This window comes from Lissotriton vulgaris, chromosome 1_1 (genome assembly GCF_964263255.1).
Source record: "Lissotriton vulgaris chromosome 1_1, aLisVul1.2, whole genome shotgun sequence".
In the NCBI taxonomy this organism is placed as follows: Eukaryota; Metazoa; Chordata; class Amphibia; order Caudata; family Salamandridae; genus Lissotriton; species Lissotriton vulgaris.
The window spans coordinates 1,587,604,831-1,587,630,089 of record NC_141685.1 but is presented as its reverse complement, the minus strand read 5'-3'; the positions used below and the strand labels follow the sequence as shown (position 1 = coordinate 1,587,630,089).

The following is a 25,259-nucleotide window of genomic DNA, read 5'->3' as shown; positions in this document are numbered from 1 at the left end:
GGCCCCGAGCCCGATGATAGTCTCGGTGGCGGCTTTTCTCCGGGGACAGATGCGACACGGGGCAGGAGAGACGTAGAAGTGCCGGCAATGCCGGACCAGACACGGGGGCGTTCCCGGCGTCCCGTGACGTCGGCAAAAGCCAAAGAATGTCGGGAACGCCCCCGTGTCTGGTCCGGCATTGACGGACAGGCCCCTCGTCCAATGGCAAGGCTCCGTTTACGGAGCCAGCCAATCAAGGACGAGGGCCGAACCAAGCCACCCTACGGTTCTCAACAGGATTTCGCCTGCGCCGAAAAGATGCGCAGAGCGCATCTTCGGCGAGGCGAAACCTAAAAATGGAGAATATTGAATTCAATGTACACTTTTCAAATACCTTAAGGTATGCATTTACTTTTCCTCCTGTGTTCTGAAATGTCTTTTCTTTTACTTTTTTTAAACAATGCTTTACAAACAAGGATTGGCAAAGTCTGTAGCTTTGCACTCACGTTATAAAGGCAGCAACTATTGACTTTGCCTAGGCTTTGTTCTCTAGTAGGGACAGTATGACATTTTAACGTTTGATCAAAAGAGCATCCTAATAATGGCTCACCTTAGGGAGGACTGTTTCATAATAGCAAATAAAGATTTTGAGCAAGATTAAAGTATTATTTTTGTGCTTCATCATTTAAGAATAGTTTACAAGCACAACTGCTGCCATAGTATTCAAACATAGAATTAAAAATCCATCCATATGGAACAAGATTTACTTGCGCCACTGACCCCAAGCTACAAGTGGTTTATATAACATACATAACACAATAAGGAAAGGGCATTTTCAACAGACCGTGAAACAGGTGGATGATACACATTCGGAGGCAGCTAAAGTAGGGTGTTGTGCAGGGAGTGGGAGAGAAGAGGCACCGTTTTTGCTTAGTTATTGATGCTCAGATTTATTTATGGGGTGAACATTAACAGACCAGCTGGATGGTTTAAGGAGGAGCGTTTAGATATTTGTTGTAGAGAAGACGTTTCAGTTTCTTCTTTGTGTGAGAATGATTCATTGTTCCGTAAATCTTGAGGCAGTGAGTTCCAGATTCTGGGAGCATTTCCGGAGAATGAGCGGGTGCGAGATTTCTCTTTCTTAAATTTTGCTGGAATCAAGAGTAGGCTGGGAGATCTTCGCAGAGGTCTCTCTTGACCAACTTTTTATCATTTATTTGTGAGACAGACTGGTGTTTCCTTGTTTAGAGCTTTGTGGGTTATGCAAGCCGTTTTGAGTATAGCTCTAGCTTTGGTAGCAGTTGAGTTTCTTGAGAGTGGGAGTGATGTGATCGTAGCGACTCTCCCCTGATGGTAATCTAGCTGCTGCGTGGAGTATGGCCTTCAAGGGGGCTAGATGTGTTTTTGGGGTGCTCATAATCGTGTTACTGCAGTCTAGTTTGGGCAGGACTAGGGAATGCACAACAGTCTTTAGGTCTTCAGAGGGGTTGCATGTTTGACTTTTTAAAGATGTTTCAGCGTGTTGAAGCCACTTTTGGCAGAGCCAGTAACATGCTCTTTAATGCTCAGGTGTCCAGTGTAATCCCCAGTAATTTAACTGAGTTGGAGATGGATAGTTAGCAGTTTAAAGCAGTGAGGTTATCGAGCCGGATATCTACAGGAAAGGATTTTTCTTTGGCTTAGATGCAAAGGAGTATAGTTTTGTTTGGGTTGAGCTTCAGGATGTTGCTGGTCAGCATGGATTGAATTGTTGCGAGAGTGCTTTTTAAGTGCTGGATGTCTTTGACTGATGAAATTTCCATGTAGAGTTGGGTGTCATCTGCTTTGAGGTTGTAGGCAATTCCGGCTTGTTTAAGGATTATTGCAAGGGTTTCTATATATAGGTTGAATAGGGCAGGAGACAGGATTGACCTTTGTGGGACTCCTTGTTAGATTGGTGTTGTTTTAGACCTTGAGTTGTTTTTATCTGTGAGTGTTGTGTTAGGAAAGACGCAAACCACTGATGAACAGTTCTATTGATGCCTGCACGTTGCAAGAGACCGTATCAAAGGCAACCATAATGTCCAGGAGGACTGGGGGGCAGGCTTGACCACCACCCAAAGATCTGTGTAGCATTGCAGTCTCTGTACTGCAGCCTTTCCCGAACCCTGATTTAAAGTTGTCGTATTAGTTGTATTTTTCTGTGTGGTTGTTGAGTTGTGCAAGGACACATTTTTTAATAATTTTGATGAGGAGCAGGAGGTTAGTGATAGGTCTATAATTGTTGCATCCGTTCTGGTCGGCCTCTGGCTTTTTGATGAGGGAGGTCATTTGGCCGAGTTTGAGGGGAGCCAGCCTGGAGCTGCTAGATAGGAAGGAGTTAATGATTTGGGTTGATACAGGAGAGATGATGGGGCTGTGATTATTTACAAGTGCCACACGGAGCGGGTCAGAGATGTGCAATGTCTACTTCATGCTTGTGAGTAATATGAGGACTACTACTTCTGGGATCCGGTTCAATGCCGTACAGGAAGCACTGTTTTTCAATTGCAAGGGGTTGAGGTTGGTGGACTGTGTTGCGACGGGCCATCATCATTCGGAGGTATGGTTTTGGGAGGACCCCTTTCACATAGAGGAGCATCATTGGTGCAGGGTTGGGAGGTGGGTGGTTTAAGAGAGAGTTTAATGTTGGTTCTTTTTTTCAGAAAAAATGTTGCAAATTCTTCGCAGCACTTAGTAGAGTAAATAATCGAGTGTTTGGAAAAAGAGAAGGGTTGTTTTAGCTCGTAGAGGATTAGATGGATATCAGTCCAGTCGGATGGTAGGATAGAGTGGAGGAATAGGGTGTTGTGTTTGCATCAAAGGTCGAGCCTATATTATGATTTTGTTCAATGCAGTGATGGATGGGAGTGATTGCATATTTTTCTTTTTCTTCCAGAAGGGTTGATAGGGTTTGCTCTATAGAATCTTCAGCATTATTTAGGTGCAGGTTTAGGTTTCCTAGTATAATGTCTGTGCTACCTTTTTGTGAGCTTTGCAGTATTAGGTCAGTTGAGTCTTCAAGGAATTGTGGGTTGTTACCGGATGGGTGACAGTTGAGGTGAAGTTTGGTGGGGTTGAGGCCTTTAGAGGAGAGTTGAAATGTTCAAAAGTCGGGTATTTATTAGTGCGGAAGGGAGTTAGGCAAAGGTCACTTTTGTGTATGATGGCTACTCCACCACCCCTGCGCTCCTTGCAGTCACAGAGAATGATTGAGAAGCCTGGTGGGGTGAGGAGGTCGAGGTATTGCAGACACATTTTTTAGTAGTATTAATTCTCTGATGTTCATTGGAGATATATCTCAGTGGAGGACGTTGGTTTTTCTAGCTGAAGAGAAGGATTTGTGGTCGCTGTCCTAAACTTTTGTTACATTCAGCTCACATATGTCATTCAGGACCCTTTTCATACAATGGTTTACCAGTGAATTCACGAAAATATTCAAATAGTTTTTTTTATTCACTGGGATGATAAGTGACTCACTAAATACTTCATCCACTCATTCGGGCCTTGAGATGCAGTGACAAAGTTCAGTCCAGGTGCATGTACTGGAACTGATGATGTACTGCAGGTCTGAATCGAAGAACATCAGCGCTGCTGTATGTGGCTATGGATACTGAAAGAGCAGGGGAGTCTTCTGGCCAGAAGTTAGGGGCCTTGGAAGTCTTACAGTTTGAACAGATGTTGAGTACTGCGTGTACTTGCATGCCAGATTTGAGGTGTGTGGAAAACCTTCTTTTTCGTTCCAGTATTTTGTAGTATTGGGGGTTCTGTAGTAGTGCTATTCTGAGACAAGCGGTCCCTGGTAATGATAAAATTCAGCAAGATTTATGGATTGAGAAATCTGAAATGGTAACCTTTTCACCCCTTCCTGGGCTGTGGACATAGTCTCCTGAAACCTAAACCAGGGTGTGGAATTCTTAAAGGAGGATGTTTTGTGGGAGAAGGAAGACAGGACTGCGTGGAAAGGATATAGAAGAGACTTAAAACAAATGGTTGTGGTGAGACAGTAAAGGAGGGGCTAAAATAATTGGTTTCCTGTGGCGTCAGGTCATTGGTAGAAGTGAATGCTTGGTCCCTGGCATCCTTGATATGTAACTGTGCGTCACTACAGAGTTTTGTTAAAGTGAAATTGGTGTTCTTCATAGTAGAAAGTGCCTGATAGGTGACGTTTGATATAATTGTGCATAAAGTCTTGACAAAACGTAGTAGATAGCACTGTGGGTTAGCGGTTGATGAACAGCCTTCATTTTTATTACAATTTGGATATGATAATGCACAAAAATGTACAGAAAAGATTAGGAGGTTTTTGAATGATGAGTTGTTTCAAAGGGGCCTTAATCTTTAGGACTACTCTGTGTACAACAATAACTTAAGTAATTTTGTTGTAGGTCAGCAAGAACGTTTTTTTATCTTTAGTAACCACACAATTGGCAAAATCAAAAAAACAAAACTAATTTGCACTTCTGGAGCCCATACTGAACTTAAACTGCTTGGGAGGGAAGTTGGACATGCTTCCATACATGTTGTGCCACATAGGTGGGTTAAGGAAGCCAGGACTTTTTCTAGGATGTATTTTTTGTGTGTTATGTACTCTTGCACTGTTTCTGCCTATTCTATACCTGTGTGTATGTGTGGTTGTGTTTGGTGTGTGTATGTGTAAATATTGCTGCTGAGTCTTTCAAGTAACGATCAAAGTACGGCTTACACATATGCTACCTGCACTTTGTTACTTGTAAGTATTAGTGAGGCTTGCACACCATCTGCACAAGTGGTAAATGTTCTTGGGGGATGTGTGCGAAACTTGCTCTGCTGCTATTGTACTCTGCCTGTGTGCTAGTAGCGTACTTCACCTGTGTGCTAGTGGAGATGCATTGGACAGCTGCTCCCCATGCTGAATCTGTTCTTTCTGTGTTGTTGCTTTTGCTTTACATTTGTGGGGGATGCTGGCACTGCTCCTGCCCATACTGCACCCATTCATTGTGTGAAAGGAAGCTTGTACTGCTGCTGTCCATACTGTACCCATTCATTGTGTCGAAGGAAGCTTGTACTGCTGCTGCCCTTTCTGTGCCCATTCATTGTGTCGAAGGAAGCTTGTACTGCTCCTGCCCACACTTTATCCATTTATTGTGTTTAAGGAATCTTGTACTGCTGCTGCCCATTCATTGTCTCTAAGGAAGCTTGTACTACTCCTGCCCATACTGTACCGATTCATTGTGTCGAAGGACGCTTGTACTGCTGCGGCCCATACTGTACCCATTCATTGTGTTTAAGGAAGCTTGTACTGTTCCTGCCCACACTTTATCCATTCATTGTGCTTAAGGAAGCTTGTACTGCTGCTGCCCATTCATTGTCTCTAAGGAAGCTTGTACTACTCCTGCCCATACTGTACCCATTCATTGTGCTTAAGGAAGCTTGTAAGGCTACTGTCCTTTCTTAACTTGTTAGCTGTGCATGCCTGGGAATCTTGCACACCAGCCACACAAGCTATACTTTATTCTGTATGAGGTATACTTTATTCTGTATGAGGTATGGGTCAGAAGCTTGCACTGCTCCTTCTGTGGTTTACCTGATCGGCGTGCTAGAAGCTTCTGCTGCCTCGATTGACCAGTTGTATGCGCGAATGATGGAAGGGTTTATAACTACTTTGTGTTGTGCCAGTTCTGTGTGCGAGCGAGGCTTGGACGGCTGCTGTGAATTTAATTGAACACCAAGAGAATACTTCATTATACAGAAGTGAAAAACACTAGTTTGTTAATGTTTGAATAACAACTTTGGTGGTTTGGTAAGTAAGTGTAGATTGGTCATTTATTTAACTTTTCCAACTGCCTTGCGCCCAGCCTATTAAAACCGGAAGGATTCTGAACTGGTTTCATAAAGAAACAAAGGTTGGCCCAGCACTCAAATATGAGTGACGATTGATAATAAACCTTATTCACAATGCAGCAAAACGCAGTCTGTCAAGATTTTCCCAATCAAAGAAAGGCACTGGTGTATTTTGACCGTAGATACAAACATTATTTTATTCTTTATTGATATACAGGTTCATCATGGATTTTATGAACCTGTATATCAATAAAGAAAAAAATAATTTTTGTATCTACAATGAAAATCTACTAGTGCCTTTCTTTGATTGGGAAGATCTTGACGGACTGCATTGTGAATAAGGTTTATTATCAATAGTCACTCATATTTCACTTATTTGAGTGCTGGGCCAACCTTTGTTTAATTTGTTCAAGTGACTTGTATGTCATTTCTTTGAGGCACATGGAGGCCTTGCCACAGGCCCTTTGCACCAATCTCAAGATAGGAAATATAGCCTAGATAAGGTACCTTGACTGGTGCAGGACTTTTTGCCCTGTCCTCATCTTGTGTGTTGAGCTTTATGGTTTCAAAAAGACATGTATTATTTGAGAGGTCTTTTGGAAGCCTTGGCTTTGGGATGACCAGCAAAGCAGCCGTAAGTCAACCGACCTGCAGGGATTTGGTCTTGAGTCTGTCAGCCAGACACAGTGGTAGTTCAGATATCCTCTAAATCTGGACACTTGGGGGCGTGGCCAAGATGGAGGGCTGAGTGGTCGCACTCAACGTGAGCTCCGCCGTCCCTGGACCCTGACCCTGCTCTGAATGCGCGGGGCTTGTGGAGCGAGAGGAGGGAGCGCCGCCGGGCTGAGTGGTGCTAAGGGCCTGGACGGCGGCCAGTCATTGAGGGAGCGGACCGCTGGTCAGTAGGGCAGGCCGGCCCCATAGGTCATTGGTGGACGGAGTGGGAGTCCGCCAGCTCGGCTTCTAAGTTGCTCCAGGGATTGGACTACTGAGCTTCCAGGAGGAACACGTCGGTGGCCAGTATGTCGAATAACAAAGGGACCCGGAAGGGAGATCGCACATTGCCGGAGATGCTGCACCGGAGCACTGCGAGACAGGACCGGGGTCAGCCATCCCCACCCCACCCGAGTACTGCCCAGGAGGCGAATGGAGGAGAACCCCCGGTCACAAGGTCCTTCCTGGAGTCCCTCTTCAGCTCATTGAGGGACGACTTTCAGACGCTCAAACAGGAGGTCGCAGGTGAGGTCCGAGAGATACGGAGGGAAGTGGACGGTCTAGGTGACAGAGTGTCCACGGTGGAAGACGCGGGCCATGCCAGGGACGAAGAGATCGCGCAATTGCAGCAGGAGGTCATCCGACTCCGGGAACAGCACCTTGACCTGCAAACGCACACGGAGGACCTTGAAAATCGCTCCAGGAGAAACAACATCCGCGTCCGGGGCATTCCGTCCCGAGAAGAGGGGGAGGATGTGGCGGCCTACCTTGGTGAGCTGTTCAGAGAGGTGCTGGGGGAACCGGCTGATTTCGCTATTCGGATTGACAGGGCTCACAGGGTGGGCCTGCAACGCCGAAATTCAGCGCCTCCTCCCGACATCTTGGCTTTCCTGCCAGACTATCCCTTGAAGGAACGGATCCTGAGGGAGGCTCGGAGGAGACCCTCCCTGGAGTTCAGAGGCCACCGGGTAGCTCTCTATCAGGACCTGGCGGCATCCACTCTGCAAAAACGCAAAGCTTTTAAAATTGCGACCGACTTTCTCAGGGAGCATGGCACTCAGTACTCCTGGGGACATCCCTTCCGGCTCATTTTTAGGTGGAATGGAACCTTGCACCAGTTGCGTTCTCTTCAGGATACGTGTGGTGTGCTGGGGATTACTGCCACTGAGGACGGAGCTCACACGCCACACAGGAGCCGTATCACCAGAGACGGATGGCAGACAATCCCCGGCCGACGATCGTCTGTTTCCTCGACACGGCCGGGCTCTCCTGCGGCCCAGGCAGAGTCGGACCCAGCGGTGCAGGATGGAACTGGAGCTGCTATTGCAACGGAGGTGGCGCTCACAGCTTAAGTGAACTCCGGGGGGAGATCGACATCGATGTGGTGGAGCTGCAGGTTTGAGGGTTCTGGGGGGGGTGGGGGGAGCGGAGGGGTGCGAGGTGGCTGGACGTCCACTTTTCCTGACTTTCCGCAGGCTTGTCCGATAAGGACCAGACTGGGACAATGGGTCTACAGTTTTTTGGGGGGGTAGAGGGAGGGATGTTTGAAGTTGTTGATCTGGTCCCAGTTGTGGGAGGGTGCTGGATGCAGGAGGGTGGGTGGGGAGACCGGGGGTCAGTTGGGGGGGTTCAGGGGAGTTGGGGAGCGGAATGGGAGACGGGGTTTGGGGGTTTGGGGGGGGAAGGGAGGGTCGTCCAGTGCACACAGGGGTTCCTAGTCGTGTTGACATTGTATGTGCTTTTTGTTCTGCTGTTATTTGGCTATGGCTTCTGCGAGGCGGATTGCCTCTTTGCTTGGCATGGGCATCGGGGAGAGGTAGGGGGGATCGTTGGGTGCTTTTGGAGGGCGGTGAGCTGCTGGATGGGTGGTCTGCTTTGTGGTCTGCTCGGACCTGCTTGCTTTTTGTGTCAAAGCTCTCAGCGTAGTGCTCTGCTGCACCACGGGCTAAGCGACACTCTTGTTCTCCCGTTCTGGCGGTGGGTCCTTGTTGCTTTCTACTACACCAACGCTCATGTCCCCGACCACTTGTAAAGTAGTGACCCTGAATGTCAGGGGTTTGAACAATCCTGTGAAGAGGCGGGCCATCCTTTCACTTTTAGAGAACACACAGGCGGATATCTGTCTCCTCCAGGAGACGCACTTACTGTCACAGGACACACACAGACTCCGTTCACACAAGTTCCCCTCACAATTCTTTTCCTCGTGCACCACTAAAACAGCTGGGGTGGCGATTCTGGTAGCGCGGCGCTTCCAAGGGGAGGTTCTCCACAAATTTGCTGAACAAAAGGGTAGGTTACTGGCTTATCGTTTTCGGATCGGGGGTCTTTTCTTTACAATAGGGTCCCTCTATAGTCCTAATGAACGACAGGACCGCTTTCTACAGGCGGCGGTCGAGGAGGTCACCTCTTCCCAAGATAGACATATCATCCTCGGGGGTGACTTCAATATTGTTTTCGACTCTGCACTAGATAGGTTGGCGCAGCGTTCCCCTCAGGTCGGTGAACTCTCGGCGGACCGTAAGGCTCAGTTGGAGGAGGTGGACCTCCTTGATCTGTGGCGACATCTGCACCCGACAGATAGGGAATATTCGTACTATTCTCATGCGCACAAAACGTACGCGCGGCTAGATCACCTTTTGGTGACCTCTCCGGTGAAGGCGTTGGCCTCTGGATCAGAAATAGGTGTGATCTCCCTCTCGGACCATGCCCCGGTCGAGGCCCTGTTAACTATGCCCCCGACAGCGCCCCGCCCACGGACGTGGCGCCTCCGTGATACGCTGCTACATAGGGCAGAGGTGGTGGCCCGCATTGAAAAGTCGATTCAGGACTTTCAATCTCATAATGATAATGCGGACACTAGTCGGGCCACGCAGTGGGCGGCGTTGAAGGCGGTCATCAGAGGGGAATTTATAGCGATTTCCTCGGCGGATAATAGGGAGCGGCAGGCCAAGAGAGATGAACTTACAGATCGTGTTCGGGAACTAGAACAGATCCATCGCAGAACCGGGGCCCCCCGAATTTGGCGACAGCTCAAGGAAGCACGGAAGCTCTTGGCGGCCCTGGACCTTGACCGGGCGGAGTACGCCGCTTTGCGGTTGCGACACGCCTTTTATACCGGAGGGGACCGCTGTGGCAGGTTGTTGGCAACTAGGCTCCGAGTGATGCGACAGAACCAGCAGGTTAAGGAGATCTCTGACCCGACGGGACTGCCGGTCACTGAAGACGAGCGGATAGCGGCCGTCTTCCGAGGTTTTTACAAAGACCTCTATGCTGGGGAACCCCCGGATGAGGAAGCGATGGACGCTTATCTGACCTCGATTACACTTCCCTCTCTGGAACCTATACAGGCGGATTATCTAGACAGGGATATTAGGATTGAGGAAGTAGTTTCCGCCATTGCCCGACTCAAACACGGCAAGGCGCCGGGCCCGGATGGCTACATTGCGTTGTATTATAAGACATTTTGCACGACGCTGGCGCCCATCCTGACGCGCCTTTTCAACTCCTTTGCGGAGCCCGGGGCCATTCCGCCTGATCTGCTCAGAGCCTCGATCTCGGTTATCCCTAAACCCGGTAAGGATCCCAAGCAATGTGGGTCATATCGGCCGATCTCCCTTCTGAATATTGATTTAAAATTATATACGGGGATCCTTGCTGCTAGATTGGCTCTCCATTTGCCCGGCCTCATCGATCCTGATCAGGCGGGTTTTGTCCCGGGAAGGCAGACGGTGGACAACACGAAACGAATTGTTCATTTACTAGAAAAGGCTTCCCGGATTCTGGGGGAACGAATGATGCTGGCGGTGGACGCAGAGAAGGCGTTTGACCGTGTCCACTGGCCTTATCTGGAGCGGGTGCTTATGAAGGCAGGGATAGGAGAAAAGTTCCGCTCCATGATCCTTAACTGTTACATTCGTCCGTCGGCGGTGGTCCGTGTCAATGGGCACGCTTCTAACTCTTTCGACATTGAACGGGGCACCAGGCAGGGGTGCCCGCTTTCACCACTGCTTTTTGCGCTCTACATGGAGCCCTTTGCCCAGCGGATGCGCGATAACCCTCTAGTGACCGGCATCCAGATGGGGGCATTCAAGCACGCTATCAGCCTTTACGCGGATGATGTTATTTTGTCCATTGACAAACCCGCCGTAGCTCTGCCAGCATGCATGGAAGAACTGTCCTCTTTTGGCGCGGTATCCGGGTTTCGGATGAACATGGGGAAGTCGATAGCGCTGGATATCTCCCTTGACCCGGTCACTAGGGCCTGTTTGCAACAGCGGTTCCCCATGCTATGGTCTTCGAGAGCAGTGCCCTATCTGGGGATCCAGATTGCACCTACCTTGACGGCGATGGTGTCGGCAAATTATCGGGCCCTGGGTGCCAAGATCAAGGAGGAGCTGGGCCGATGGAGTCGGGGCACCTTTTCCTGGCTTGGCAGGATTGCTGCTGTCAAAATGACGATTTTACCTCAGGTGTTGTACCTTTTTCGGGCCCTGCCGCTCCAACCGCCGGTGGGGTGGATCTCGCAATTGCAGGCAGACGTTTCTCGGTTTGTCTGGCAGGGGAAGAAGCCTAGATTGCGTAGGGCCCTCTCGCTACTGGCCCCGGAGGCAGGTGGACTAGGTATCCCAGACTTTCGCAAATACTTTCAGGCAGCGCAGCTGCGTTACCTGGTGGAATGGAGTAGGTGGGAGTCTGATAAGCACTGGCTCTTCCAGGATCAGGCGGTGGCAGGGAGACCACTGCAGGAAATCCCCTTCCTGCGCTGCCCTCATCGGCCCAAAAATCTCTATGCCTCCTTTGTTACGAGGGTACCACTGCGGGTGTGGGATGCTACCAGCGTTCTACGTGGCCTCTCCACGTTCCCGTCACCGCTTACTCCGCTGGTAGATAATCCAGACTTCACCCCAGGGATGGAGAAGGGAGCGTTTGCGAGATGGCAACAGGCGGGGTGTAGAGCCTTATGTCACCTTTACGGGCCAGATGGGGTGGTTCCTTTTCCACAACTTTGCCAGGAGTTTTCACTCCCGGAGACGGAGCGACTTCATTATATGCAGGCCCGCCATTGGGCCCTCCACCCGCAAGTGAGAGAGTCGGCCGATCGGCCTTTTCTCCCTTATGAGCACTGGCTCATGACACGCACCTCGGACTCCAAATTGATTACTGATTTGTACAGGCTATTGCAACCCCCGGCAACACACCTTTATCACCCTGGGAGGGAGCGTTGGGAGAGGGAGCTGGGGAGGACACTGAGCCCTAAGGAATGGGAACACATAGCCTATAGAGCGCGGCACTCGGCCTACCACATGGGACTCACTGATACACTGACTAAAATCTCTACCTATTGGTACTATACACCAGAACGAGTGCATGAGTTTGACCGTAGTAAAGTGGATGCATGTTGGCGGGGATGTGGACATAAGGGTACACTTACACATATACTGTGGGACTGCCCGCTCCTAGCTCTTTACTGGAAGGAAGTGTTGGATGAAATAGATGCCGCTTTTGAAATTGAACTGCCGCGCTTCCCTGCCTACACCTTGCTGGGACTTCCGAATGATTTAATGTATCCCCTTCATTCTCGTAGAGGGAGACAGATAGCAATAACACTGGGCTCCGCGGTTCAGAACATCCTGATTCATTGGCACACTGCTACGGTCCCTTCTATCACTGGCTGGCTCCACAGGTTGTGGCATGTGTTGGGTATGGAAAAGCTGTCCCTCACAGTGGCGGGGGATGTGGACCAGTTTAGGGAGCTCTGGCAACCATTTCACTCCCTCTTGCTTACTGAATTTAAGGAACTTACCTGTCCCAAATATCTCCGTCTCTTGAGGCTTCCAGCCCCAGTGGAGTCTGCCCCTTGATCTCCCTGTGAGTTTCTCTCCTTAGTATTGTGGCTCTGAGGTGTGTTGAGCTTAGGGACTGTGCACTGGACGTGGGGTGGGATTGGGAAGGGAGGGTGGGAGTTTGGGTGTTGGGGGGGAATGTTGGGTGGGGGGGTTTCTTGGGAAATGTCATAACATGTTGTGGCGGCCGAAGCCTTCTGTTTCAGGGCAGGCGGGGACGGCGGATGGACATTTATTAACAGCACTCTTGGACACGTGCTTTTCCGCCCTGCTACATTTTTTTGAGCTGGTTGTTTGTCCTTACGTGTTGTGCCGAATAAAATACTTTAAACATAAATCTGGACACTTTGTGGCTAGTTTGTGTCGGTGCTTGAATGACTCGGCGTTGATGACTTCTGCTACACCATTCATGTGCAAATTGTGTCTGAGCAGAGGGATTATTGTATTCAAGCACACATGTTCATTTCCGTCTCCACCCACAGACCTTGCCGTTTACAGTATCTGGAGATACTAAAATAAAATACACTATTGTGCAATATTTCCTAATCTTAAGTGTGCATTTGCATATATTTGCGTTGCTACATTGATATGGTTTTGGAATTGTTATTCAGTCCACTTTTGCCTGCCTGCTCAAGAATTTTCAAGATTGTTTGACTGTTTAACCCCTTCGATGCTGATGACGAGCTCAGCTCGTCATCAGCCACGGTGGTCGTGTGCTGATGACGAGCTGAGCTCGTCATGTAACGCGGCTTTTGCAAAAAAGCCGCGTAGCGCAAAAATAACCCCTGCACGCATGTGGTTAACAGTCTAAAGCTGAAGATCTAACAAGCTATATGGAACACTACTAGTGCATGGCAGAATCCCCCAGGTGGCACTTCTTATGGCTTTGGGAATACAACACAATACAAATAGTATGTTCACGTTTCTCCATGGTCTGTGTTTACATGCATTAGCACTTTAAATTCAGTTGCATTGGTCTTTACCTATGCTTGTTGTGGGTATGTCTATGGACTCTTGATTTTAGCATTGCATGTCCTTATTATCACTTGGGGGAAAGGGGTTGTTACCGTCATAATGCTGAAAAGCATGCAGGAGTGGTGTTTGAGAGGGTTAGACATTTGTACGTGTTTCTTTATTAAAAACAGCTTAGAAGTGGAGACCTTATTGTGAGTAGAGCAGGGGCAGTGTTGCAATAGACAGTTGTCTGGTAGGAAGGTTTTGATTAGGGATGAGTAGGTGGCTTCATCTTTTTCCCAGTGGAGATTGACTTTCCTGTGGAACATCTGATCACAAGAGCAGTAGGTAGTGCAATAATCAATAAAAGCATTAATAAAACTCTTTGTGATGCCCGTTAGCCAGTATAAGATGTTCCGTATCTGTGATTTGGGTATGTGTATCGAGTTGATCAGTTTGCCTATAGGAGCTACTACCATCCCCTTCACTACCAGGTGCTTCTGTGCAATAGAGGTCACGTAGTATGAAGGATGCACTGAACCAGGTTTCTGTGAGCATAATGACATCAGTGTTAGTCTTACCTGAGTGCAGGGTTGGAAGTTGCCGATAGCCACTTCACCGTTTCAGGTCTGGCTTCAAAAGCTTCAGCTGCTACTGTTATTCTTGATCTTATTTTCATTCCTTAGACTAGTTAATGATTAAAACAACTGTGCCCCTTGCTTGGTTTGACCACTCTGTGGTACCTATCTCTATAACAATATAATAGATTGGCACCCTCTTCTCAGTTAAATCTGCATCAAAACCCAGCTAGACCTTGGTATACAGTGATGTAAGAGAACTTAGTAGACGCTTTAGGTACCATTCCTTGTAGTTTATCTCACTTGATCGAGCAAGACGCTTTCTCTTTTAACAGTTTGATTTCGAGTTCTTTATATAACATTGCTTCCTTTAGAGAGAAGGGACCACATTAGATGATTTGAAAGAACCTAAAGGCCACTGTAAGAAGCTTGAACTACCATGACTAAGAGATTACTGCCTGACAGCCAAAGAGTTTTATCTGTTAAGTGTTAAGATCAACATTTTATTCTCACTTCATGTGCTATTTTTTTATGTTTCCTAGACTGAAGGCACTAATAGTGGCAATAACAAGCTCTTGTGTATGCTGAAAAGCATTTTGTAATAGTGGCAGTCATTCACTTGACCTGAGCCATAACCCGGTACTGTTCATACATGATAAAATGTATTGAATTGGCTTAGCTTTTAACCTTTTGTGCATACAGGTGTTGGGACTACTGTAAAAGACGCTAATTTGATACATTCAGGCCCCGTTTATCAGAGTTTGTTCCTAATACAATAGCAAGTATGAGCACTTGCTATTTGTGAATAAATCTCGCTCGATGTCTGACCCTTGCCTTCTCCAAATCCTTTCTTTGGCCACAGACCTCTTATCCCCTCATTTAGTGGACATCTGCAATATGGCCTTACTAAGGCAGAGGTTCCTGCTTGCTGGAAGCATGTGTTTATAGTCCCTCTCCCCCAAAAGCCTTCAGCAGATCTTAATGTTTTATCCAATTTTTGACTCTTCCCTCTTCTTCCACTTGAAGCCAAGTTAATTAAAAAATCTGTTCATTTTCAATTGTCGGCAAATATTGAAGGCAGTCAGCTGCTAGATGAGATGCAGTCTTGTTTTAAAGTACTCCACAGTACAGAGACTGTGTGTGCTCCTTTCCCTACTTGATGATCTCAGAACCCTCTTAGCCCAAAGCGGATCTGCCTCCCTGGTCCTACTTGATCTCTCTGCAGCATTTGCCACAGTCCTCCACTTCACGTCTTCTTAACATCACAGTTTGCGGCTTGGGTTTGCATAAATCATTTCTTGAGGTGAGATCTAACTGTTATTTTACCACCTTTTTGCTCAAGCAGTTTTTATTTCTCCTATCCCTGCCGCATCCCACAGGGTTTTTCTCTCGGCCCCACCCTATTTAGCAAATTTATATAACTCTTTAGGAAGCTCTGATTAGAGTACAGCATCTACTATACTGACAACACTCAGATTTTCATCGCTACAACCTCCGCAGGTCGACAGTCCGAGCATGAATGAGATGCAGTTTCTTGGAATTTAACTCAGATTAGACTGAGATTCTGCTGCTTGCCACATAATAATCTGGTTGGTCACAGAATTGATGGCCCTGTGAGTTAGATTCTATCCCACCAGACTGAATCCATGTGCGAAAACGTTTGCCCTGATGTTTGATAGCTGTCTATCCTTTGTCCCACAGATTTCGGTTGTGTTGTCTGTGCTTTAGTCTTTTAAAATCTAGTCGCAAAGTCTTCCTCGTTCTTCCAGTGTTATCTTGGAAAACTGATTTAGTCTCGTTTGGACTGTGGAAACTTTCTGGATCTTGGGTTCCCTTCTTTTCTTATGACTAGACTTCAAATTGTGCAGAATGCAGCTTCACAATGATCTTGAAGTTTTTTCGTAAGGAGCCAGTCCGACCTCTTCTCCCCTTCCACCATTGGCTTCCTCTCCATATAGATGCATCTTTAAGGCCCTATGTTTTGTCTACAAGGATATGAAAACGGTTTGCTTATATTGACCTGCTCAAGCTTTTCATATATCTTTCCCTAATCTCTTGCAGTTTCCTGCAGTGAAGATAAGCCAAATTGGAGACTGATCTTTATCCTATTGGCTGCAAAAAGGTTACATTCTATACCTTGATCTCTCCGGCTCTCTCCTACATATGTCTCTTCTTGAAGAGCCCTTACAGCTGTTTAAATGCTCCTAATTGACATGTCTCCTCTCCGTTTTACATGTTCCATGGTTCCCCTTTTTGGGGTAGGAGCTTGCACTTCACAAGTAACATTCCTCATTTAATCTTGAGAGTGCATCATAAACACAAACAACACACAGTGGATTCCCCTGTGTCCATTGGCTAACATAGCACACATACTGCTTCCACACTTGTGACATACATAAACATTATTCACAGATGTACACAGAATTAGGGATGTGTTGTAGGGCCCAGTTACACTGAACCAAACTATTTACGCTTGTCACTCTGGATATCTGGAATACGGCCTATCCAACTGCTAACATGCCACTGTGCCACCACTGTTAGTTACTACCTTGCCATCCAGTGAGGAAACAGTAGACCCTTCAGACCACAGAGCCCACTTCAGGGTCACAACAATTTACAGAACCTCGCTGAAGCAGCTATCAGAAACAAGCATTGGCATAGCCAATAGGTCGTGCCTTCGGAACTTTATAAGTATTTAGTCATTCTGCACATTTTCCTGGGTGCTACAACATCTACTATTCTTTAACATGGAAGATTTGACACTAATAGACATTTTATAGCACTGCATTGAGAAGTATTAATTTAAAATGTCATTTTAGTAGAACTGGTAGTCTGAACTCACATATCTGGAAGTGCTTTTTATACACGATACTGAAGAAAATGGAGCTTTAGGGAAATAAATAGTATGTCTGATAACACAATTTGAGTGAGGAAGACACTATATATTCAGGTTTTCTGGTTTCACTTTGTACAAATCAGCCAATAAATGGTATCAATGTGTCTTTCCTTACGCCAAGGTTTGTTCTTTATCTTAGTGCACTTTTCAAAATATAGCTCACATTCTACTGAAAGGTGTTTGGAGCACTTTACATGAGCACCAGTTCCATTACACAAGGTCACACACAATTGCTTATAGGGATGGGGAGAAAAAGTGATTTGCCCAGAATCACAGAATGTTGAGCCAACACAGAAACTCAAACCTCGTTCCCCAGTTAGCAGCTTTGACTGTAACGCCACACCCTGGATAGAGAAAGGCAGCACTCCAAATCAGAGGTGGGTGGGTTCAGACAGCACACATTCCTGGCTCTGCAAAGATTACATCTGGGGGTGTGAACGAACAGATTTGTAGCACGCTAATGCTGATATTTAGCTAGTACGAGTCTCAATTGATCTTACAGCTTTCATTACACACAAAGAAGACATCAAACTCAATGAGACACATCAAGTTTTTATTGTTTTAACAATTGTCGGGTAAAAACAAATACTTAAACAGTAAGCTCAGGATAAACCTTCACATTTAATGTTGACAACTACACAGCATCAAATCACTCAACAGAGAAAAAGCAATTCAGAGTTGAAGTTCAGAGGCAGGCAGCCATTGTACATGCACTTTACTAACTGCCATTCAATATTCCAATTATCTTGACATTGTTCTGGGGGACCATACTACAGTTAAGTGTTCCGCAGCAGCTAAAGATCTGGTAACTTACACAAACATTATGGGATGTAATACTTAACAGATAGGAAAGTAAAAAGGACTGGAAACTAGGTGTGGTAAGATGGTAGCACCAGCCAAAAAGGCTTTATTATAAATTGTGCCTATTTGACTTGTCACTTATGCTGATTTTCGGGACTGGTGATATTTCAAGAGTATTTAAAGTGCTGCATGATCATTTTACAACCATCATAGTTAATATCAAAATGATCAATAGGTGAGGTGTCACAGTAGATCTTAACCGCAGATGCACCCCAAATGGTGACATACATGTTTAGTCTAGAAGATTTACCTTAAAGACTTTATAAGACTAGAAAAGAGCTTTTAACAGTTAAGACCTACCTAGAGGGCGTGATAAAGCCAAGTGTACTCTTAAGTGTCATACGATTTTTCAGGTTATATAATTTTGTGAAGATAATTGGACTGGTTCAGTCTAATTCCACAACCATTTCATAGAAAAAGTTATTGCAATAGGAAACTACATCCCATTTAACCTGGCTATTAAGTGTAAGGTATCAGCCAAGGCACAGCAGCAGCAAAGTAATCTTAAAGTCTGCAACTAGAGATTCAGGTGGCCCAGAATTTTGTGGTTTACTTGATGGTAAAAATACAAACTGATGCAGAGCAGGGAGAATGAGGGAATTGGGGTAATTGCAAGGAAATGCTATCTTTGTTTAATTGTGACACAATTTGGATAATTCTTAATGTTTACACCAGATAGTTTCAGATCTGTTTACAATTTTATAGTTTCATCAGAATTTAAATAATTTTATCATTGACCATTTCAAAGCTTTGGTGTAAACAGGTTGTCAATTAAGACTGTATTTGCCTATTTTGTTACTCACTGTTCCCATCTAAAAATGCTATCCGTGGTGTTTACACCGTTGTTTTGATTGTTCATCTCATTCATCAGCTGAAAAAGACAGCAATCAATCACAATAGGATTTAGTCAGGAAAAGGTTGAAAGCACAAGAAATATTACCGCACATGGAGCACAAAGATTGACAGTTTCAATTTATATAATTAGCATCTTCATCCTCTAAGACTCTGTGTACACGGCAAAAGGCATAAAAGGTGTCCCAGCGATTGAGGATAGAACCAGCCAATGGGAGCAACTGGCACCGAAGACATAGCACTGGAAATTTCTCTGCCTCTGAACATTACACACCATGGTACTGGATAACCAAGACATGTCAAGAAATGGATGCTCATCACACTGGAACGCCTTGAGTGACACAATATTAAAATGAATGATACTAAAGACTTAATAGCTTTGCCCCTTGCGTCCACACACCAGGCACAGCCATCATCACCTGCGTAACTGAAAATCAACTGAAGCAATCATATTATATAACAAACAAAAAAAAGGTAGACTACAGATCACTGAGCGGTATGTCAGTAGATACTGGGTGCAGGATCTGCTTTGGAGCTCAAATGCCACATTTTTATGAAGACAATCGATGGCCTTCTACTATATGTGTAAACGTGTAAACCATTGAGTAACGGACCAAAGCTTTGAAAATAGGGAATTGGGGCAAAGAGCAATACTCAATGAGGATGTATTTTAAATTCCACGCGGCATTAAGCTGCTTGGGTCCTTTGGTTCTAACCTTAGAGATAATTATTGCAATAAATTATTTTTAACTCTCTTTTCCACTCTTTGGTGCAGCCCCTCTTCATACCAGTCATGCTTTTGACAAACAAATGAGGGTTAAACTCAGGCGATAAAGAAAGTTATTCGAGTAAGGCAAATAGTAGATTAACTTATTTTAAATTAATGTTTGATTAGCCGTTATTCTCTCTGAAGTCTACGAAGGCATTTCGGCAGGCACTTGAATAGAAGAGAGAAGAGTGACAAGCTAAAATGCTGGTGACTTGACAAGGTATGCTTCTTACTAGCCAAAGCAGCCGCCTCTTAACAAAAAAATACACCAATGCTTTGATACATTGTGCTACGCAAAAACTACAGAGGAATAAAAAAGGTCCCTACAAGTAACACAATGCTTCTACCAAGCAACGCCCCATTTTCTGCAGAAGCCATAAAATGACCCACATGTCTAAAAGTTGAAACATATTGGCATGCTAAATCTCAGGGCTGTCAATTCGAGCAGAGTGCGCCCACAGACGTAAAACACACACCTGCAAGCTATTACTTTAATATCGCGTATGACCACAATATTTTAGACAGATTTACTTAAGCAAACGAGCAACGTTCGGTAAACACCCTTTTCAAAGCACATACTAATTGTCTCCAAACAAACTTGGACATATTCCCCGTCGCTCTCAACAAACCGTAGTAGAGAGAAAGAACAAACATGCGTTTGGCAGCCTTTATTAAAAAACGGAGATTTAAATTGTTCATACATAGGTGATGAAATCTATGAAGGTGGGAAATCAGTGGTGAGAGCAACCGTTGGGTAATTTTAGGTGGGGGGTGGCAGCTTTCCATCCCGAATCTGCTCATAGGGACAGAACGACAAACCAATGTGAAGGTTATCTGGAAGAGAAGGCGTTTTGTGGTGAACTGAGATCAAGGGTTGAAACGTGACAAGAGGCGGAAGCGGGGGGAAGGGGGGCTTGCGGGAAGTAGCCGACCGCATGGAGGTCGCCCCGGGCAGTTTGGGAGGGGCGGGGGGGTTTGCAGCTCACAGGCGGACATTTTGTATTTGGGCTTGTACTTTGTAGCCCAATTGTAGCCCAATGTATAAATCCCTTGGGCTTCGGCTCCCAGCCACCATTTTGGGTTTGGTGACCTGATGGCTGGGAGCTTTAGTCAGAAAAAAAATTCTGGGGCTATTTTAACACGGTTTGTTTACTTAGTAGCGAGGTTGCAGCGTTTTAGTTATGGCAGCAGAGGATGTCAGGGTGTTCAAAGCCCTATGTAGGTATCAAGGACCCCCTGGTTAGGATATGGCTCCTGGGTCAGGGAAAACAATTTTTGTGCAAAGGTATATGCCCAGACAGACTCACAACACAAGAACTGGCTTTTAAAAACACATTATATAAACATAAATCGAGAAATTAGCGCAATGGACTGTAATGATATCAAAAAATAGTTTTTAATTCCGATATTAAAAAAATAAATACATATAGATCTGTATAAATGATATACACAATAAAAGCTAATGATTCTTAGTGTAATCCTTCTTTAACACATCATAAGAATTCATCACAGTTTAGCAATAAAAATTATCCCTGATTATGGAGGAATGGGCTGTGTCTGTCAACGCGTTTCGACAATATCTTTTGTCTTCATCAGGACAAATGAATATTCAGCCACTTTTCTAAACAAGATAAAACAATGTTTTAGTTGACATCAAAATGACAGTGCATTGCATCTCTGTTAATTATATACATCAAATGTTTCTGAACAAAATATCATTTGTTTGATAAAAATCTTCATAGCCAGACTTGTATTTTTGAGCGAACTGTTAGAAAAAGAGGTTGGAAAACATTTATATCTCATATAGTCGATAGTTCATGATATTTCTAAAACATTTAAAAGACAATTTGAACGGTAAAACACACATTAAATGCTATTATCTAGAGATCGGCGTAACATATTACTATGTAGCATTAGATTGGTGTCTATAGCGGTAACTGTAATTCGGTATATTCAAACGTTTTTCAAAATGTATTCCCTATTTAATTTTCTAATAATTGCTAGGTTATTTATGCCATATGGCCTACATGTGACAGGCTTTTATGCATCCTACGGAAAACAGGGGTTATTCTGTTCATAACTAACTTCATTTACCAGAATTTCATATCAATTATCCAGACTAGGTTCAAAGATCGGTAGATGGAAATTAGTTTTTATCCGTAATTTCTACATATAACCTTCTTTCTCTTATCGATGTTCGTTTTTTATTTGCAAAAACTACAGAGGAATAAAAAAGGTCCCTACAAGTAACACAATGCTTCTACCAAGCAACGCCCCATTTTCTGCAGAAGCCATAAAATGACCCACATGTCTAAAAGTTGAAACATATTGGCATGCTAAATCGCAGGGCTGTCAATTCGAGCAGAGTGCGCCCACAGACGTAAAACACACACCTGCAAGCTATTACTTTAATATCCGTATGACCACAATATTTTAGACAGATTTACTTAAGCAAACGAGCAACGTTCGGTAAACACCCTGTTCAAAGCACATACTAATTGTCTCCAAACAAACTTGGACATACTTATAGGGCAATTCATATTCCCCGTCGCTCTCAACAAACCGTAGTAGAGAGAAAGAACAAACATGCGTTTGGCAGCCTTTATTAAAAAACGGAGACTTAAATTGTTCATACATAGGTGATGAAATCTATGAAGGTGGGAAATCAGTGGTGAGAGCAACCGTTGGGTAATTTTAGGTGGGGGGTGGCAGCTTTCCATCCCGAATCTGCTCATAGGGACAGAGCGACAAACCAATGTGAAGGTTATCTGGAAGAGAAGGCGTTTTGTGGTGAACTGAGATCAAGGGTTGAAACGTGACAGAGGCGGAAGCGGGGGGAAGGGGGGCTTGCGGGAAGTAGCCGACCGCATGGAGGTCGCCCCCGGGCAGTTTGGGAGGGGCGGGGGGGGTTTGCAGCTCACAGGCGGACATTTTGTATTTGGGCTTGTACTTTGTAGCCCAATTGTAGCCCAATGTATAAATCCCTTGGGCTTCGGCTCCCAGCCACCATTTTGGGTTTGGTGACCTGATGGCTGGGAGCTTTAGTCAGAAAAAAAATTCTGGGGCTATTTTAACGCGGTTTGTTTACTTAGTAGCGAGGTTGCAGCGTTTTAGTTATGGCAGCAGAGGATGTCGGGGTGTTCGAAGCCCTCAGGCTCCTGAGCGAAGCAGGGCGCATGGACTTGGTTATTGGGGACGTGGCTGGGCCGCCGCCCCCGGCGAAACAGGCCTCAGAGGGCGTGGCAACTGCAGTGGCTTTCTGCACTTCGCCCAAGTGTCCCAGGATGACACCTGTGATTGTGCGGGGCCGCCCGCGTTCAAAGAAGGCGGCCCCAGTACTTCGTTTGCAATCCGGCGGAGAGGGCATAGAAATGGAGGTATTGCGGGAAGGCGAGAGGGGTGCGGCGGGGGGAGCGCTGCCGCGTTGATGTGGGGGAGCCTTTTTCCACTCTAGTATCTGGACAGCGGGCTTTATCTGCCCCCGCACGGAGAGGAAAGCGCGGGGGAGGGCGGGACAGCAAGAGGCACTCGGCCTCGTTATCGGCCGTTCAGGAGATGACTGCAACGGCGGTGGGTAGGCGGGAGGGGGTTTGTGTCAGGAAACCAGCACGTCTCCCAGGTTTAGCCGGGCAAGGGAGGGGGAGCAGCAAGGGCATATCGCACTCTCTCCTGTTATGGTCGATCAAATAGAGACTGTTGGTGTTATGAGAGGGGGAGGGGAGTGGGCCACGCAGGTGAAGGCTCCTTCGGTGGTATGGTCCACCTTTTCTGAGCGCGGTGGCAGGGACGAGGGAGCTGGGTAGGGTCTCGAGGCTGTGGGGGGAGGGATATGGTTAGCCCTCTTCTCTTTTCTCCTCCTTATTCCTCAAGAGGTGAGGTTCTTTCAATAGGTGGCAGCTCAGCTGGGGAGGGGGAATGGGCACAGGTTGGAGGGTGTGGGGGCTACACCTTCCTGAGGTGGGACAGAGGCAAGGCACTGGGGTCGGGGGAAGCAGTGTGCGGGCCTATGGGCTTTCAGATATGGACCTGGATCCGGCTGGAGGGGCTAAGGCATGGGAGAGATTGGATGTTTTTCCGTCTTGGGCGGAGGGAGTGCGGGGCCTTGGGGCAGGAGGTCGCAGTGAGGTTATTAGCCCCCTGGGAGCAGTTGCGGTATGGGGGGGTGCAGGTAAAACAAGGGGAGAAGAGAGGGCGAGGGTTGGACCCCTTGGAGGTATTGCGAGGGGGGGCGAGGGGAGGGGTTGCCAGGTTTTGGGTCCTTCTGCGACAGTGATATAGGCAATGTTAGAGCGGAGTGGGGTTGAGGAGGGAGGGGAACCCTCCCCCCGCCACCTCCCGGGTAAGTAGGGTGAGATCAAGGTACGCAGGGCAGGGTTAGCAAAGGTTGGTGGGGGGTAGGTTTTTGGACAGGCAGGAAAGCAGGTCAGTTAGCCTATTTGGAGGGCCCAGCACACCAGTCCAAACTTTTTCTTTACAGGGTAGGGAGCGCCTCAGGACAGCGGACTCGTTAGGGCGAGGTGCGACCCAGCTGCGCCAAGGAGAAGGGAGGGTGGAGCGTTGCGCAGAACATTCCGTACTAGCAGGGGATCCCGGCGGAGCCAGCATACGAAGGTCCGGCGCGACCTCACTGGCCCCAACGTCAAGCAGGACACGGTGGTCGGCATGGCCATTGGACAGGAATTCTCAGAAAGGTCAACGCAGGGGGGAGTATCGGCGAGTACAGTCGGCTCCCCCGCCAGGAGTGAATACAGGGGCTTCTAGGGCTGGTGTAAGCAATGCTGGGTCTGATAAGGCCTGTGGTGTCGATTTTGCTACGGATCCTCTACAGATAGAGGAGACGATTTTACTGGATTATGATGAGGACAGCCCCGAAGAAGGGGAATGGAGGAACAATGAGGATGGGAGGTGGCCTTCTCATGTGTCTCCTAGTGTTTAACAGGCACCAGAGGCGGTGCAGCCCAGGAGGGCAGTGTTGTTGCAAACCCAGAAGAGAGCACAACTCCTTGGTGAGGGCTCCTTGGACGGTGGACCACGTGGAGCCAGTGGCATGAAGGTCGGCGTCCAGCCGGACAGCCTTGTTAGAGCCAGGTGAGAATGTTGTACCACGAGCCAAACCAAAAATGGTGTTTGTGGGGACAGGAGGTGAAGAGGTAAGGGGAGAGCTGTAAGGGAAACTACATAAAGGGAAATATGTTAAGGATCAAGAGGTAGGGACTGGCGATGTGGGTGCACCGGGCGCTAAAGTGGAGAGTGGGATGAATACTGAACCAGAGGTGCCAGGTAAGGATCCTTTACAGAGTAAGGAGTTAAAGTTTAAAAAGCTGCCCTACATGGGCGTGACGAAGCCACTGGGTGCTTATTTGATGTTGGCGACTAAAGCGCGCTTTTGGAAAGGGGAATATTTTGAATTGTTGAAGTTGCTTCACAGGGAAGTGAGGTCAAAAGAAGGATCTAGAGAGGAGGAGTATGAGTTGGCTAAGCGGCCTAAGGTGCCATTGACAATTAAAAACTGGACGGCGGCATTTTTGATATGTGCCAGCGTGTATTGCGAAAAGTTCCCAGAGCGCTGCGTGGCCATTTATAAATATATGGATGTCATTCGGAAGGCTCAGATAACGGGTAGTGGGTATGCATGGGCGCAATTTGATGAAGAGTTTAGGGCAATTGGACACTGATCTATGGCAACACACAATGGGGCACCAGCGGGGGGCAAGACCATATTTACAGCGAGTGGCTTGCCATTGGTGTACCGGCCCTTTCAGGGGAAACCCACCTGGGAGGGGTGGGGAGTACAACAGCTACACAATCTGGGTCGGGCGTGCTGGGATTTTAATAAATATATAAAGAAAGTGGTCCTAGACACCGATTTAAAAACACGGCTAGTGATGTGAATCTTACTTTTTCACAGTACACACAACTAAATAGTCAGACTGAATCTGAACATGCAAACAATGGAGATGTATTATTAGCTT

General features: G+C 46.7%; 1 protein-coding gene and 1 non-coding gene across 3 annotated transcripts in view; one reads left to right on the top strand and one right to left on the bottom strand.

The window, feature by feature from the left end:
• CDK17 (cyclin dependent kinase 17) overlaps positions 1 to 25,259 on the top strand; it is a 574,256-nt gene that overhangs the window by 92,246 nt on the left and 456,751 nt on the right. The window lies entirely within an intron of this gene.
• Positions 18,697 to 18,831, bottom strand: LOC147750848 (small nucleolar RNA SNORA57). The gene has a single exon (XR_015300512.1). It is a non-coding gene; the product is annotated as a small nucleolar RNA SNORA57 (small nucleolar RNA).